We start from the raw sequence: 15,233 nt of genomic DNA on the forward strand, positions 1-15,233 counted from the left end.
CATCACATTCAGATCCACATCTCTTTACAGTACACCACATCTCATCCACATCTACATCTCTTTACAGTACACCACATCTCATCCACATCTACATCACATTCACATTCACATCTCTTTTCAGCACACCACATCTCATCCACATCAACATCACATTCACATTCACATCTCTTTTCAGCACATCACATCTCATCCACATCCACATTACTTTCACATCACTACTCCCAGTGCTCACACTCTCATGTCTCAAACGTCCTGACCATGCACGTATAGTACTACTCTCAGCCTGTGCTGTGCTGCTGGCCCAGACATAGAAGTAGAACTAGAACTTGCTTGTGGTAAGTTCACAGGCACATCAGCTTCAAGTGACTCAATGACACCCTCATCCTTTGCTTTGTACCAACTAGCAAGCTCATCAAACACCACATCTCGTGAGATGACCACTTGCCTAGTTTGTGGATTGTAACATTTGTATGCCTTACGATCCTGTGCATATCCAACAAATACACACTTTTCTGCCTTAGGATCCAATTTCCTCCTTCTCTCGTCAGGCACATGTACATAAGCTATGCATCCAAAAACTTTGAGGTGTCCAATGTCTGGCCGAAAACCTATAAGTCGCATCTCTGGCATACTTCCATGTATGGCTACTGTAGGTGTCTTATTCAGTATATACACTGCAGTAGCACAAGCTTCTACCCAATAATAATCTGGCATGCTCTTTTCATTGAGCATCACCCTGGCCACTTCACAAATGACTCTATTCTTTCTCTCAGCCACACCACTTTGCTGAGGTGTATACCTGCAAGTCAATTGTCTTCTTATACCATGCTTTCTCAAGAAATGCTCAAAAGCATTTGAGGTGTATTCACCACCTTCATCTGTCCTCAAACATTTAATCCAAGAACCATATTGCTTCTCTGCAAAAGCTTTGAAATCCATAAACTTTTCCAACACTTCACTTTTCTCTCTGAGAAAGTATATCCATGTCATCCTGCTGAAATTATCAATGAAAGTCACATAGTATAAACTGCCTTTAATAGATGGGTTTTGTGCAGGACCCCATACATCGCTATGTACTATCTCAAGTGACCTGCTACTCATGTTGCCTTCTCTAGGAAACCGCAACCTTGCCTGCTTTCCAAACTGTCAGGCTTCACAAACATGCATATTCCCATCATACTTGAATCTAGGCAGTCCACTAACAATGCCTCTTGCCTGCATGTTCTTTAACCTTTGTATATTGACATGTCCAATCCTCTTATGCCACATATCAATGTCCTGTACCACATTTCTGCTTTTAGAGAACATGGTTGATTTTAACTCAAGAATCCCAGCATCCAGCTTGAACAACCTGCCTTCTTTCTTTCCTTTAGCAATGACTCTACATCCATGTTTGAAATCCTCAACGAAGCAACCATGCTCGTTGAAACGAACCTGTAATCCCTGTTCCACCATTTGACCAACTCAGGCCAAGCTTTTTGTAATCGAAGGCACATACAATACATCTAACATAGATTTTGTTTGACCATTGTGCATAACCAATTGTACACTTCCAACATGCGTAATGGCATGCTGAGTATCATCTCCTGTCTCCACATAGCCTTTCACATCCATAGGCTTCATATGCTCAAACCATTCACCATGACAAGTCATATGGTTTGATGCTCCAGAGTCCATGTACCAAGTGTCATCATTCTCAGCATTTGTCATCATAGATCCCACAACATGTTTCATGGCAAACAAGTAATTTGCGCTGCCATCATTACTGCTTGATGCATAATTTCCACCATGTTGTGCATAATTTCCACGATGTTGTGCTCTACCCCCTCTCAAATCATTCTGTTTGCGGAAACAATCACGTGCCATATGACCAAATTTCCCACAGTAATGGCATTCCACATCTTGCATAGATGTTTCTTGGCCTTGCCAACGTCCTCTACCACGAGGATTACCTCTGCCTCTCTGAGGTGTATATCCATGACCACCTCTAGCACCATATGAAGGCTGAAAATTCTGTTGTGGTGACCTGTCCTGCCATCCATGACCATTACCATGGCCACGTGATGCGAATATCCCCCTGCCTCTAAATCCTCTTTGCGAATAGAAAGCCTAATTTCTGCCATTATCATCATGGCTAGTAGATGCATCCTGAAAAGAATCCTTGAGTTTGATTTCCTCAACAAGCAAGAGTGAAACCAACTCATCAAAGTCTGGTAAACCTGTACTCCGAACCGAGATGGATATATCAAAGGATTTATACTCCTTGCCAAGACCACGCAAGGTAACGTCCACCAAATCATCATCATGCATGGGGGCCTTTATTGTTGCCAATGCATCTGCAAACTTCTTTATCTCTTGTACATAATCATGTATGCTCCTTCTATTTCGCTTCACATTATGTATCTGTTGTGTCGACTGAGACTTGCGAGCACTCGTGTCTCTATCAGACAACTTCACCAATGTATCCCATGCATCCTTGGGATTCTCAGCATCATGTATGTGTAGAGCATAGCATCCGAAATACATATAGACAGATAATGCAACACTTTGAATGCTCTTTTTGACCATTGCTTATGAGCTATAACCTGCTGTGCTGTGTAGGTTGTCGAGGTAGTTCAAGCTCTGGCTCAGCACCTGTAATGAGATTCCAAAAACCTTTTTCCTTCAGAAAACTTTTGATCCTGTACTTCCATGCCTGGAAGTTCTTCATATCTAGCTTTTCACCAACAATTTGTATTGGATTATCCGACATGTTTGCTCAATGCAAATACACCTTCTGCACAATTCCAAATCTGTAAACGAGCCTTCCTCATCTCAACCACACTCCAATGGATGTTACAGATACTCCAAAGTAGTCAACGATCTTCAAATTTGATGTCGAAAATCAACCTGTATGCATCCAAAATGAACTAACTCACACAGTCCAAGATACCTTGATTTAATGCGCTTTCCAAGGCTCCAAATTGCAATGTAGTGGTGCAATCAAGTATGGATAACTTGCATTGACACCTAAAAAACCTCAACGTTGAGTATCAACACTATCCAACATGCGTACATATCAATTTTGTCAAACCCCCTTCTCTGTTCTGAGAAAAAACCAAAAAAACCAGTAGTAATTTTGCTCTAATTTCTTCAATCCTTGTCCAAATCGAGCAACCAGGCATTCATAGTGGCTTTCACTTCTGCCCACTTTGTGAAATATTATGTAGCCACAATTATATATCGGGCCTGTGCTTGTCACGCAGCCCAACGAAGTCTATTCCCCATTTCTTAAAAGGTTTCTACACAATGATCAGAACTAAAGGCATTTTGTCTATGAGAATATTAAAGCGTTGACATTTGTCGTCATAGTGTTTGAGGATTTCCATGGCATCACCAAACAAGGTTGGCCACCACAACCTAGCATTAGGGAAAATTTGGGCTCATTTTTGGGCCCTCTAAGGAATGCCACATCATCAAAAATGGGACCATGGTAAATTTTTTATAAATCAACTCCAATTTTTTTTTCGGAGATTGCATATATAGAATCTACTCTTCAAGATCTTTCCATTGATATATAACATGATGGGGTTTGAACTTGATCCATGGAAGATGTATAAAAAGTAGGTTCAAGAGTGATGATGTGGACCGTTTTACGGTAGCCTTTAAACTTGATTTTGAGGAAAATGGTATATCTTATTAAGCTTAGCAACTCCAAATGTTTGAAGGAGTTTGAAATTATAAGATCTACTTTTCATGATCTTTTTAAGGGTATGGCATATGATGGGCTTTTAACATAAGGTAAGAAATGTTCACCGTGGCCCCAATTTTCAAGGCAAAGATGGCAAAAAATCCCTTAGAGGGCCCAAAAATTAGCCCAAATTTCCCCTAATGCTTGCAAGATCTTACTTGCAAGCTAGGTTACGATGGCCAACCTTTCTTGCTGTCACTTTGCCCACAAAATATCCACCAAAAATTCCACTATGAGCCTCTTCTAAAATAGTCAGGAACTCATCCTTTCCTGACACACCGTCTCAACACATGATCTTTGCCTATACGATTGACCAACTATTACCTGATAAGGTGCAACGCTAACTTAATAAGTCGTTGCATCCTATCCTTGTTTAATGGCTTGTCTTATGGAAATCCATAGGCAATATACTTGGAGATTTCTTCACTCCATTCTTGTAACAGATCTAATATTTGAATAGATCCGCATTTGGTAGTTCATTATAACACTATTGGTACGTTCCCCCCATTAGGTATTCTCGACATGTTTACTAGTACATGTTATGAACCTTTCCTTACTATGATAGAGTAAAGTCAAACTCCGTTAATAGCAACAACCAGTGAGTTATTCACCTAGTCATGCAAGGTTTATTGACAAGGTACAACAAAGCTTGATGATCCATAAAGAAGATAAACTTATTAGCCAATGTTTATATAGTTTTTCATTGCATACACCATGGCTAGTCCTTCTCTTGGTTATGATATAATTTATCTAAGGTTCATTAAGCTGCTAACTCGCAAAGAAGATTGTGTAATCTAATTTATGCTCCCCTGGCTATGCCATAATATATCCAATTATTCAGAAGTTTGGGGCATCGATATGGACATGGAATATGCGATCCCAATTTGGTGGCCTCAAGAAAGGTGAACTGGCTACTAATGCCTTCTTTAATTCATCATAACCCTGCTAACACTCTTTGGTCCATTTAAAGATAATTAATAGCTTATACAATAGCCTAGCTATATTAGCATAGAATACGATAAACCTTCAATAATAGCAGGGCCAATGTATCCCATAAACTATTGTACTCCCTTGTAATTGGCGGGTGGTGGTATCTCTAGGATGAGTTTTACCTTACTATCATGTGTGGAAATCCTATTTTTTGAAACTATATGCCCCAATAGCACTCCATACTTCACCTAAATAGGAATTTCAAAGGGTTTAAGGATATACAATGTAATTGACACCATTCAAACACCTATTTTAGGCAAGCTAGATGGTCCAACCATTGCGAATATACACAAAGATCATTAATGAATATCTCCTTGAATGCTATTCTCACTAATCTATGGAAGGTTGTGGGAGTATTGGTTAATCCAAATGGCATGATGTTATATGTAAAGGTTTCCTATGTGTTGGTGAAAGTAGTTTTATGTTGGTCCTCCGCGGGTGCAATGGATACTTGGTTGTATCCTAAGAATCCATCCAAAAAGTTATAGGCTTTCTACACCTACCGCCCTTTCCAAAACGTGTTTTATGTACAAAAATGGGTAGGGATCTCTATGGATTTCCACATTAACCCTCTTTGGATCAACACACACACAACTTCCCGGTTTTCTTGGATACAATCACAATTGGTGATACCCAATCTGTGTGCTTAATTTTGTAAATGAAATCCATAGGCAGCAAAATGAGTTTATCCATCTCCTTTTTTATAACTGCTCAGTATTTTAGATTAATTTGGTAAGGAAATTGCTTTATTGGCCTTACACCTTCCATGATAGGGATGGTGTGCTATACCACTTTCATGTCTTTATAGCTCTATGCAAAGTAGGCCTTGAAATATTTTAAAATAGTTTATCAATGCCTCTTCCTCCTACAGGGTTAAGTCTATGGCAATGAAGACTAGTTTGGGATCCTCACTAAGCTCTGCAATATCTACCTCTTTTTCTTCTGTAGGTCCATCATATGATGTCCATCATATGATGTCCATCATATGATGTCCATCTTTGATCATCACTATCCCTTTGAAAATTGTCTACTTTTCTTTCACAAATATCAAATGATTTAAAATGTCTTGGAACCTTCCACAAATCGGCTCCTCATCATTCTCCTTCCTTTTTACCAATCTAGCTTCTTGTCATTCTCTCCCTTTCCTACCAAGGCTCTTTCTTCTTCTCGTTCTCTGCATCATCCAAAGCTTCTTCTCGTTCTCTGCATCATCCAAAGCTTTGTTTTATCTCATTCTTGCCAACCTTATGAGCTTAGGATTGTCTTGGCTTGCTTTTGGCTCTTGTGGTGTTTGTAATAATACCCAGCTTAACTCATCTCCCCAATTCTTAAAGAATTATTCATGAACAGTGGCTTTGACATATCTCAGCCACCGTGGATCCTTGTTTAAGAATCTTATTGTGATTAGCTTGGTAACATTTCTTCTTCAACCATTTTTGGAATTTCAACCTTGCGGCGGCTGAAATTGAGGCTTCTTTTCTCTCATTAGATTCAGACTCCTACTCTTTTAAAGAGATCCCCCCCTAACTGGCTCATCACTAGTGGTCTCATCATGCATATTATAGTGACTGGCATCTCACCTTTCTCATCATGTTCCACAAACTTCGTTCCAATTTTTCCCATAACATCTGTCATGGGGCTAATATATTCATCCAATTATCGCAAAAATCATCATTTGAAAGAAGAGGAGCACATAACATGCTCTCTTCCTATGACAGTTCTAGTTATTCATGGGTTGCACATAGTTGCATCGAGGTGGTTTTGTCTATAGCTTCTAAGTCATTTCCAAACAACCCATGTCCATATCTAAGGTTTTGTCTATAGCTTCTAAGTCATTTCCGAACAACCCATGTCCATATGTAAGGTTCCCCCCTTCCAAAAATAGGGAAAACACTTAAGATAGTCCACTGTCTTATCTTGGAGAGAATTTCCTACTCATCGACACCTTGACCATGCAGAGATTCAAGGATACGATTCATAGGTAAGACCTAGTTCTATTCCACAGGGGGAATGTGGTCTTCTAAAAATCAAATCACCCATAGGGTAATTGATCATAATTTGGGTAACTACTAGTCTTGATTCCTAGAGACAACGCTTTTTTCCTCATCCATGCAAGGCACAACCTCTGGCCTAGTCTTCTAGAATATAATTGCCTGAGAACCTATTTATCTAACGTAGGGATTTCACTTAATATGTTGGAAATCTACCCGACTAATCGGGTCCACCCGTCCAAAGGATGGTGCCGTCGGGGGGCATTCCATCCTCCCACTTTTCCACCCTACTCACGCGTCAATTTGTTTTCTAATTAATCCTACCACATTGTTTGACATAAATAAACATGTTCCTTAATTAAGACCCTTTTCACAAGGTTTGTTAAAACAGTCTTTTTCCACAATACAATAATGCCAAAGACAAGATTTATAAAAAAAAGTTTATACATGAATCAATTTCATACAAGCCAAACCGGCTCTCTTATTCTTTTTCTTTATACCTCCGATGATCTAGAATTCGGCCTTCCAGCCTCTACATGCTGGGCAAAACCCTACGGGACCATACACCTCATCATCGACCGCGCTGGCAAGGACTCAAGCCAGCCTGTCGCCCTCTCAGACTCCATCGCTCGATCCTCCCGCCCCTCAGAGGGATGTCTACGCACTAGGGTGGGCTAATTCACCGTAGTAGTTTGGGCCCTCAGAACTAGGCAGCATCACAATCACTCGCCTCAATCGGCGAACCTCATTCTCCCAATGGTATGAGGGATACCATGAGCCAACTCCGGGCCTTACTAATGTCTCTGCCGTCCGGCTACATAAGCACAAGAACGGGGCAGCGTCAAGGCAGGGAGAAGTTATACCTGTACCTTAATTTAACCACCTAAGATAACAATCCATTTACTCAGCTAAACCATAGAACTAGAATCCATGTTACCTTCTTATTAATAAAACAATCCTTTTCACAAAGATTTTTGCATTTCAACTTGAGATTGCGATAAGGCATATGCTATTGTTTAAAAGAATACAAACTTTAACTAGTAAATCAATCAAATAGATCACTTTTAACAATTAATAGAGAAGCCAAGGCCATACCTCAATCCCCAAGAATGATATATAATTGAAAAACAAAATATGTATATACCTTATAGAAATTTATCGTTTACTTTGCTCGTTAACAAGAGCTTTAGAACTTGACGTATGAGAATAGAGTCATCTAATACCTTGTCTTACGATTGAAATCATCTAATCATCCTCAAGCTTTATCTCCTCTTACTCGTACTGTGACTCTTCTCTCTTTCTAAGGTCTATGGCAAAATAGCCTTCTGAATGAGGGATATGTACATCTCAAGCTCTAGGATTACCTTGAGGCTACTTGCTGCCTTCTTACAGGTTTCCCTATGTAGAGACCCTGACAGAATCAGCAAATTGTTTTGGCCATAACTCTCTGATAAAAACTCAGAATATGGTCATATAACCAGTCAAAAGAACCGGAAGCCATCTGTTCTACAAGCCATTGTGGGTAGAATAGGCAAAAACATCTGTATATAGCCACAAACATGTTATCTTTAGAAACGCGGTGCTTTTCTACATTTTTAGTATGCATGGACTCTAAATATGTAAAAGTACTCTAAATATGACCTCTTATCACCTAAATTTGAAATTCTATTTTTGGAGATACTTATCTCTTAATAGAACTATTCTTGTCTTCTTATTTCTTTTATGATTTTTGGAGCTAATATTTTTATTCTATTCCTAATGTTTCTAGCCTTATTGTCTTACTCTTCTCTAAGTACACTCTCTTTCCTTATTGAAATCTATATTAAAAGAGACACATACATATATGGCTTGGGAGGAGGGACCTTACAATCTCTCCCACTTAAAAGATTCGAGATGTCCTCATCTCGCGAGCTGGGGTAGTATATCTAAGTAAATCCTCGTGTCTCTTTCAAAGTGGTGTCCCCACTAGGCAAAAATCTTCTTTTATCTAAACATTGTTCCGAGTCCCTTATTTCATGTGTTTGGCTTGTTTTGTTGTGCCTCCAAAAGGTCTATTATTCTAAAGGTAATTGGCCTTATTATCCTAAGTTCATGCATCCATATACCTCTCAAATGCTATGAACCTTCGAATTCCTTATTCTATACCCCCATGTAATATGGTACTTAACAAATTGTCATGGAGAAACGTAAGGGAATCAATCCTTTACACAATCTAACCTATGATAGCAATTTCATAATCTTAGTATCGTCTTGTAGAATACCTCTATTCATCATGCACATTACTTCACATGAATCTTGCACCAATCCTCTTCTATTGACTCATAGAAATACTTGTTTAATTTGGTTATCTTTAACCGTGCTATCCCTATTTCTTGACCTAATTTTTGCTCTAGCTCATGATTCCTTGTAGCCAGGGGTGGGCTTGATGTTCCTCTTGAATTAGGAGACCTCTTCTTGATTAACATGGAAGGACTCATGTCCTTCTCTCGACACTTTCTATATAAAAAACTTTATCATAGTCTCTGGCTATAATTATGGCTTCTGAAATAGAGGATAGTTTTACATTCTTGATGAGGTTATTCAAAGGTAGATTAAGCTTCCAAATGAATCCATGGAGAAGAGTTACCTCATCCATCTCTAGAGCAAATCGGAGAAGTTTTACAAAAGTTTGGTGGTATTCTTTTAGGGTCTTTCTTTCTTGGGTTAGCTCCAAAAATTCATTCATTTTATCCTCTTGAAATCCAAGAGGGCAAAATCTTTCACAAAGGTGTAATTTCATGGCATCCCATAATTGATTCTGGTTCTAGTGGTGGTTAGATTGACAACAATACTTCCAACTAATTTGGCATTTCTTACGATTTTTAGACGCGAGCAAGGGTGAGCTTGCTTCTTTCATTGTATCCATTAAAAGTTCAAAACTATTAAATACTTATCATAGCACCACATTTGAAGGCAGTCAGGATTAATACATATGAGATCTTCATTTTTTTGAGAATGACACATCTGGTACCTTGGGATTGACACATCCAAATATTATCAGGATTGATACATCTGAGATGATTAGTTTTTTGAAAATTACACATCTAGTATCTTGGGATTAACACATCTAAGAGCATGATCCTCTAGGAATTACACATCCGAGACCCATGTTTGTCTAAGATGGATTCAAGTTCTTGGATGATTGTCCTAGTGTAAAGCATCCAATGGATGGCATTCACACGTCAACTATTCAAACCTTAATGGAGTTATAATCTTAATAATTTATAATATGCAAACTAATGAGATATATCCTAAAAATGTCTCTAAACAAAGTTTCGATCTATCCTTCTATTCAGTCTCTCACTAGTTTCTTAATTTGATCACCCTATGTTTTTCCTCAAAAGGTTTTCTCCCCACTATTATTTCTCAAATTGAGTGTACAAATATCTTGCGTGTGCACCCCCAATATACAAGCACAATTTCATAGGATGATTGTCTCAACATGTGAGGATATTCAAATCACTTCTATGGCCAGTAGAGATGATTGACTTGTTCTCATATGATAAACAATCACTTGTTTTAATCCCTTGACAATTAACCTTTGAAAAACAAATCCTAGGAACTAAGATCGGCTCTGATACCACTTGTAAGGTTTCCCCCTTCCAAAAAAGGGGATAGTTCACTAAGTCTTATCTTGGAGAAAATTTCCTACTCATCGACACCTTGACCATGCAGAGATTCAAGGATACGATTCATAGGTAAGACCTAGTTCTATTCCACAGGGGGAACGTGGTCTTCTAAATATCAAATCACCCATAGGGTAATTAATCATAATTTGGGCAACTACTAGTCTTGATTCCTAGAGACAACGCTTTTTTCCTCATCCAGGCAAGGCAGAGCCGTTGGCCTAGTCTTTTAGAATAGAATTGCCCGAGAACCTATTTATCTAACGTAGGGCTTTCACTTAATATGTTGGAAAGCTATCCGACTAATCGGGTCCAGCCGTCCGTGTAGGATGGTGCCGCATCGGGCATTCCATCCTCCCACTTTCCACCTTACTCACGCGTCAATTTGTTTTCTAATTAATCCTACCACACTGTTTGACATAAATAAACGTGTTCCTTAATTAAGGCCCTTTTCACAAGGTTTGTTAAAACAGTCTTTTTTCACAATAAAATAATACCAAAGACAAGATTTATAAAAAAAAGTTTATACATGAATCAATTTCATACAAGCCAAACCGGCTATCTTATTCTTTTCCTTTATACCGCCAATGATCTAGAATTCGGCCTTCCAGCCTCTACATGCTGGGCAAAACCCTACAGGACCAAACACCTCATCATCATCGGCCCGCTAGCGAGGGACTCAAGCTGGCCTGTCACCCTCTCAGGATCCATCGCTCGATCCTCCCGCCCCTCAAAGGGATGTCTATGCACTAGGGTGGGCTAATTCACCGCACTAGCCTAGGCCCTTAGAAATAGGCAGCATCATAATCACTCGCCTCAATCGGCGAACCTCATTATTCCAATGGTATGAGGGATACTATGGGCCAACTCCGGGCCTTACTAACATCTCCATCGTCCGGCTACACAAGCACAAGAACGGGGCAACGTCAAGGCAGGGAGAAGTTGTACCTGTACCTTAATTTAACCAAGATAACAATCCATTTACTCAACTAAACCAAGATAACAATCCATTTACTCAATCCATTTACTCAACTAAACCATAGGACTAGAATCCATGTTACCTTCTTATTAAGAAAACAATCCTTTTCACAAAGATTTTTGCATTTCAACTTGAGATTGTGATAAGACATTCTTTATTTAAGGCATATGCTATTGTTTAAAAGAATACAACCTTTAACTAGTAAATCCATCAAATAGATCACTATTAATAATTAATAGAGCAGCCGGGGCCATACCTCAATCCCTAAGAATGATATATAATTGAAAAACAAAATATGTATATACCTTATAGAAATTTATCGTTTATCGTTGCCTTTGCTCGTTAACAAGAGCTCTAGAACTTGACATATGAGAATAGAGTTGTCTAATACCTTGTCTTACGATTGAAATCATCCAATCATCCCCAAGCTTTATCTCCTCTTACTCGTACTGTGACTCTTCTCTCTTTCTAAGGTCTATGGCAAAATAGCCTTCTCTTATAGGGCTATGGCATACTATTCTTTCTCTAAAAGAAAAGCTATGGAGTTTTGTTCTCTTCCTTTGAAAGACCATCTACTTGCTGCCTTCTTATAGTTTTCCCTGTGTAGAGACCCTGATAGAATCAGCAAATTGTTTCGGCCATAACTCTCTGATAAAAACTTAGAATATGGTCATATAACCAGCCAAAAGAATCGGAAGCTGTCTGTTCTACAAGCCGCCACCACGGGTAGATTAGGCAACAATGTCTGTTCTTGTGTCTTCTCCTTCTTCTCACTGCCATACACCTTTGGTGCAAAAGACGGAGCAACTGCTTTGGTAGGAGTAGATGAGGTGGCTAGAAGAGCTTTCTGCCTGCAGAGTTAAAATCTGCACCGTAAGTGATTCAATCTCATCATGGCACTTTGCTATTATAGTCTCGAGATGCTATGTCATCTCTAAAAATTTACTCTTTGCTACCGCCTCCTAATCTTCTTCATGGAATTTAAGATCTTTCCTTCTAGAATTGGGATGATCACTCATGTCATCGCGAAAATTACTGGTTTTGAAGCTCTCACAAAACAGAGAAAAAGAGTCACTTGGTGGATGAAATTAAACCTTATTTTTTGCAAAAATCATACATTTGATGGGTTGTACACATACCTTGGTGTGTTAGGCAATCATATATACTCTCAATTGACACAACAATCATCCCAAATACCCTCAGGAGGAGCAGGCGGTGCAGCTCATACAGAGCAGTTTTTCACATATTTGCTAAGTGGAGGCCACAAATCAAGTGTAGTGTTTGATAAATTCCAAAATTAGCCTAGCAATTGTGTGGTACATACACTTGAGAAGGAAGCTACATGTTTGGTTGGAGAAATTATGCTTTATGGAGCTGAAAATGAGCTAATTAAACAACAAGCTGTCTACTATGATTAGTGCAACAAAGTGATTAATTGATTAATTACTCTCTCATCTTAAACAATTGGTCTAATTCCTTTTACATGGAGTTAGTGGACATCATTGCTAAGCTAATGAATGCCTGGTCTCTCAATTTGGACAAGCATTGAAGAAATTAGAGTAATTCTACTACTAGTTTTACTAGTTTTTTTGGTTTTTTCTCAAAACAGAGAAGGGGGTTTGACAAAATTGGTATGTACACACCTTGGTTGGTATTGATATGCGACATTGAGCTTGTTTAGGTGTCAATGCAAGTTATCCACACTTGATTGAACCACTACATTGCAATTTGAAGTCTTGGAAAGCGCACCAAAATAGGGTACCTTGGACTATGTATGCCAGTTCATTTTTGGATGCAATCAGTTTGATTTCCGACATCAAAAGTGAAGTTTGTTGAGTACTTTGGAGTATTTGGAACACTTATTAGAGTGTGGTTGAGCTACGGAAGGCTCGGTTACAGATTTGGACATGGCGGAAGGTACATTTTCATTGAGTAAATATGTCAGACAACCCAGTATAAATTGTGGGTGAAAAATTGGATAGGAAGAACTTCCAGGCATGGAAGTACAGGATCAAAAGTTTTCTGAAGGAAAAAGGTTTTTGGAATCTTATTACAAGTGTGCTAACTACCCCGACAACCTACACAGCAATAAGTTATAGCTCTTTTTTTGGAATCTTATTACAAGTGTGCTAACTACCCCGACAACCTACACAGCAACAAGTTATAGCTCATAAGCAATGGTCAGAAAGAGCATATAAAGTTTTGGGTTGTTGCAAGATCAGGGTGTCCAGTTTTGTCCAGTTTATGTTGAACTGGGACAATTCTTGGACAACAAATTTGGGAGAGAAATGTACTTCAAACGAGATCAAGAAACGTATAGAAAATCACATACACTCAAATTTACCCCCAATATAACTTAAATTAATATAAATTAGTCTAATTTATCAAAATTAACCAAAAATATGATAAAATAATAAAAAAATGATCTTTCCATACTTAGAGTGATCTAATTTTTTTTCCATAGATGCACTAATATAAGTACACTAGTCCCTATAGGTTTTAGATGATTTACATCAAAAATGTAATTTTACTAATTAGATTATTAGTATTTGCAGGCCTTCTGATAGCCTGGAAGAATTTTAGAAAAGAGAATCATTAAAAATCGAACCATTGGATTTGCAATTTTGACTAACCACCACATTCTACCAATGTCTCACTATCTACCACTCTTTTGATCTACAAGATTATGCATTTTTAAGTGGTAGTTATTGTGGGTGCAAAAAGTGGCATATATTATAACACTTTAAAGACCTTGAAATATTTAAAGAAAATAGAGAAATAGCTTAAAAATTTCTCAAAAAATCAAGTTAAGCTCTATATTATGTGAAGATCTAAGATGCAAAGTGGAAATCTCATATGAGTTTATATGTGAAAGATATTAGCATTTTATGGAACCAGCCCAAATTTGGGACATAGTGTATACATTGAGCTTGTACCTAAGGAAATGAGGACTTTTCACTATCTAATGCTTAATTAGATTATGCAACTATATTCCCAACTTTGCATGTGACGTTCCAACAAAAGAACTTGAAAGGAAATTCCTTCGTTAGCTAGGAGAGATTGGCCATTAAAGGTAAATAAATGCCTATTTTTTTACTATTTACAGGGTGCCTGAGTGGACAAAACTGGGCACCCTGATCTTGCAACCACCCTTTTGCATTATCTACTTCCATTTTTTCTCACTCCACATCCTTTCACATTAGTCCCCATCTTTTCTCATCACTCCACATGTGCCTGACGAGAGAAGGAGGAAGTTGGATCCTAAGGCAGAAAAGTGTGTGTTTGTTGGATATGCACATGTGCCTGACGAGAGAAGGAGGAAGTTGGATCCTAAGGTAGAAAAGTGTGTGTTTGTTGGATATGCACAGGATCGCAAGGCATATAAATGCTACAATCCACAAACTAGGCAAGTGGTTATCTCACGAGATGTGGTGTTTGATGAACTTGCTAGTTGGTACAAAGCAAAGGATGATGCTGATGTGCATGTGAACTTGCCATAAGCAAGTTCTATTTCTATGTCTAGGGCCAGCAGAGTCTGAGAGTAGCACTATACGTCCATGGTCAGGACGCTTGAGGCATGAAAGTGTGAGCACTGGGAGTAGTGCTGTGGATAAAGAGAAAAAGAAAGTCGAAGGAATTGGCATTACAGGTTATGAGTCGTCAAGTTCAGAGAGTCTGGATGAGGAACTTGGTATACCTGTTTTACGCACACCTGGTGCAAGGCAGGATAGATATGTGCCTCCACATGCTAGAGTGACAGGTGTTCAGAGTGATCTGCATGCATTGCGGAGATCCCAAAGGGTCAGAGTATCCAGTTGACAGGTTGACATATCGTGATTTTGCTATGCATTACACATATATGACTTCTTTGGTGAAGC

This window comes from Cibotium barometz, chromosome 6, assembly GCF_041138505.1.
Source record: "Cibotium barometz isolate CiBa-2024 chromosome 6, ASM4113850v1, whole genome shotgun sequence".
NCBI lineage: Eukaryota > Viridiplantae > Streptophyta > Polypodiopsida > Cyatheales > Cibotiaceae > Cibotium > Cibotium barometz.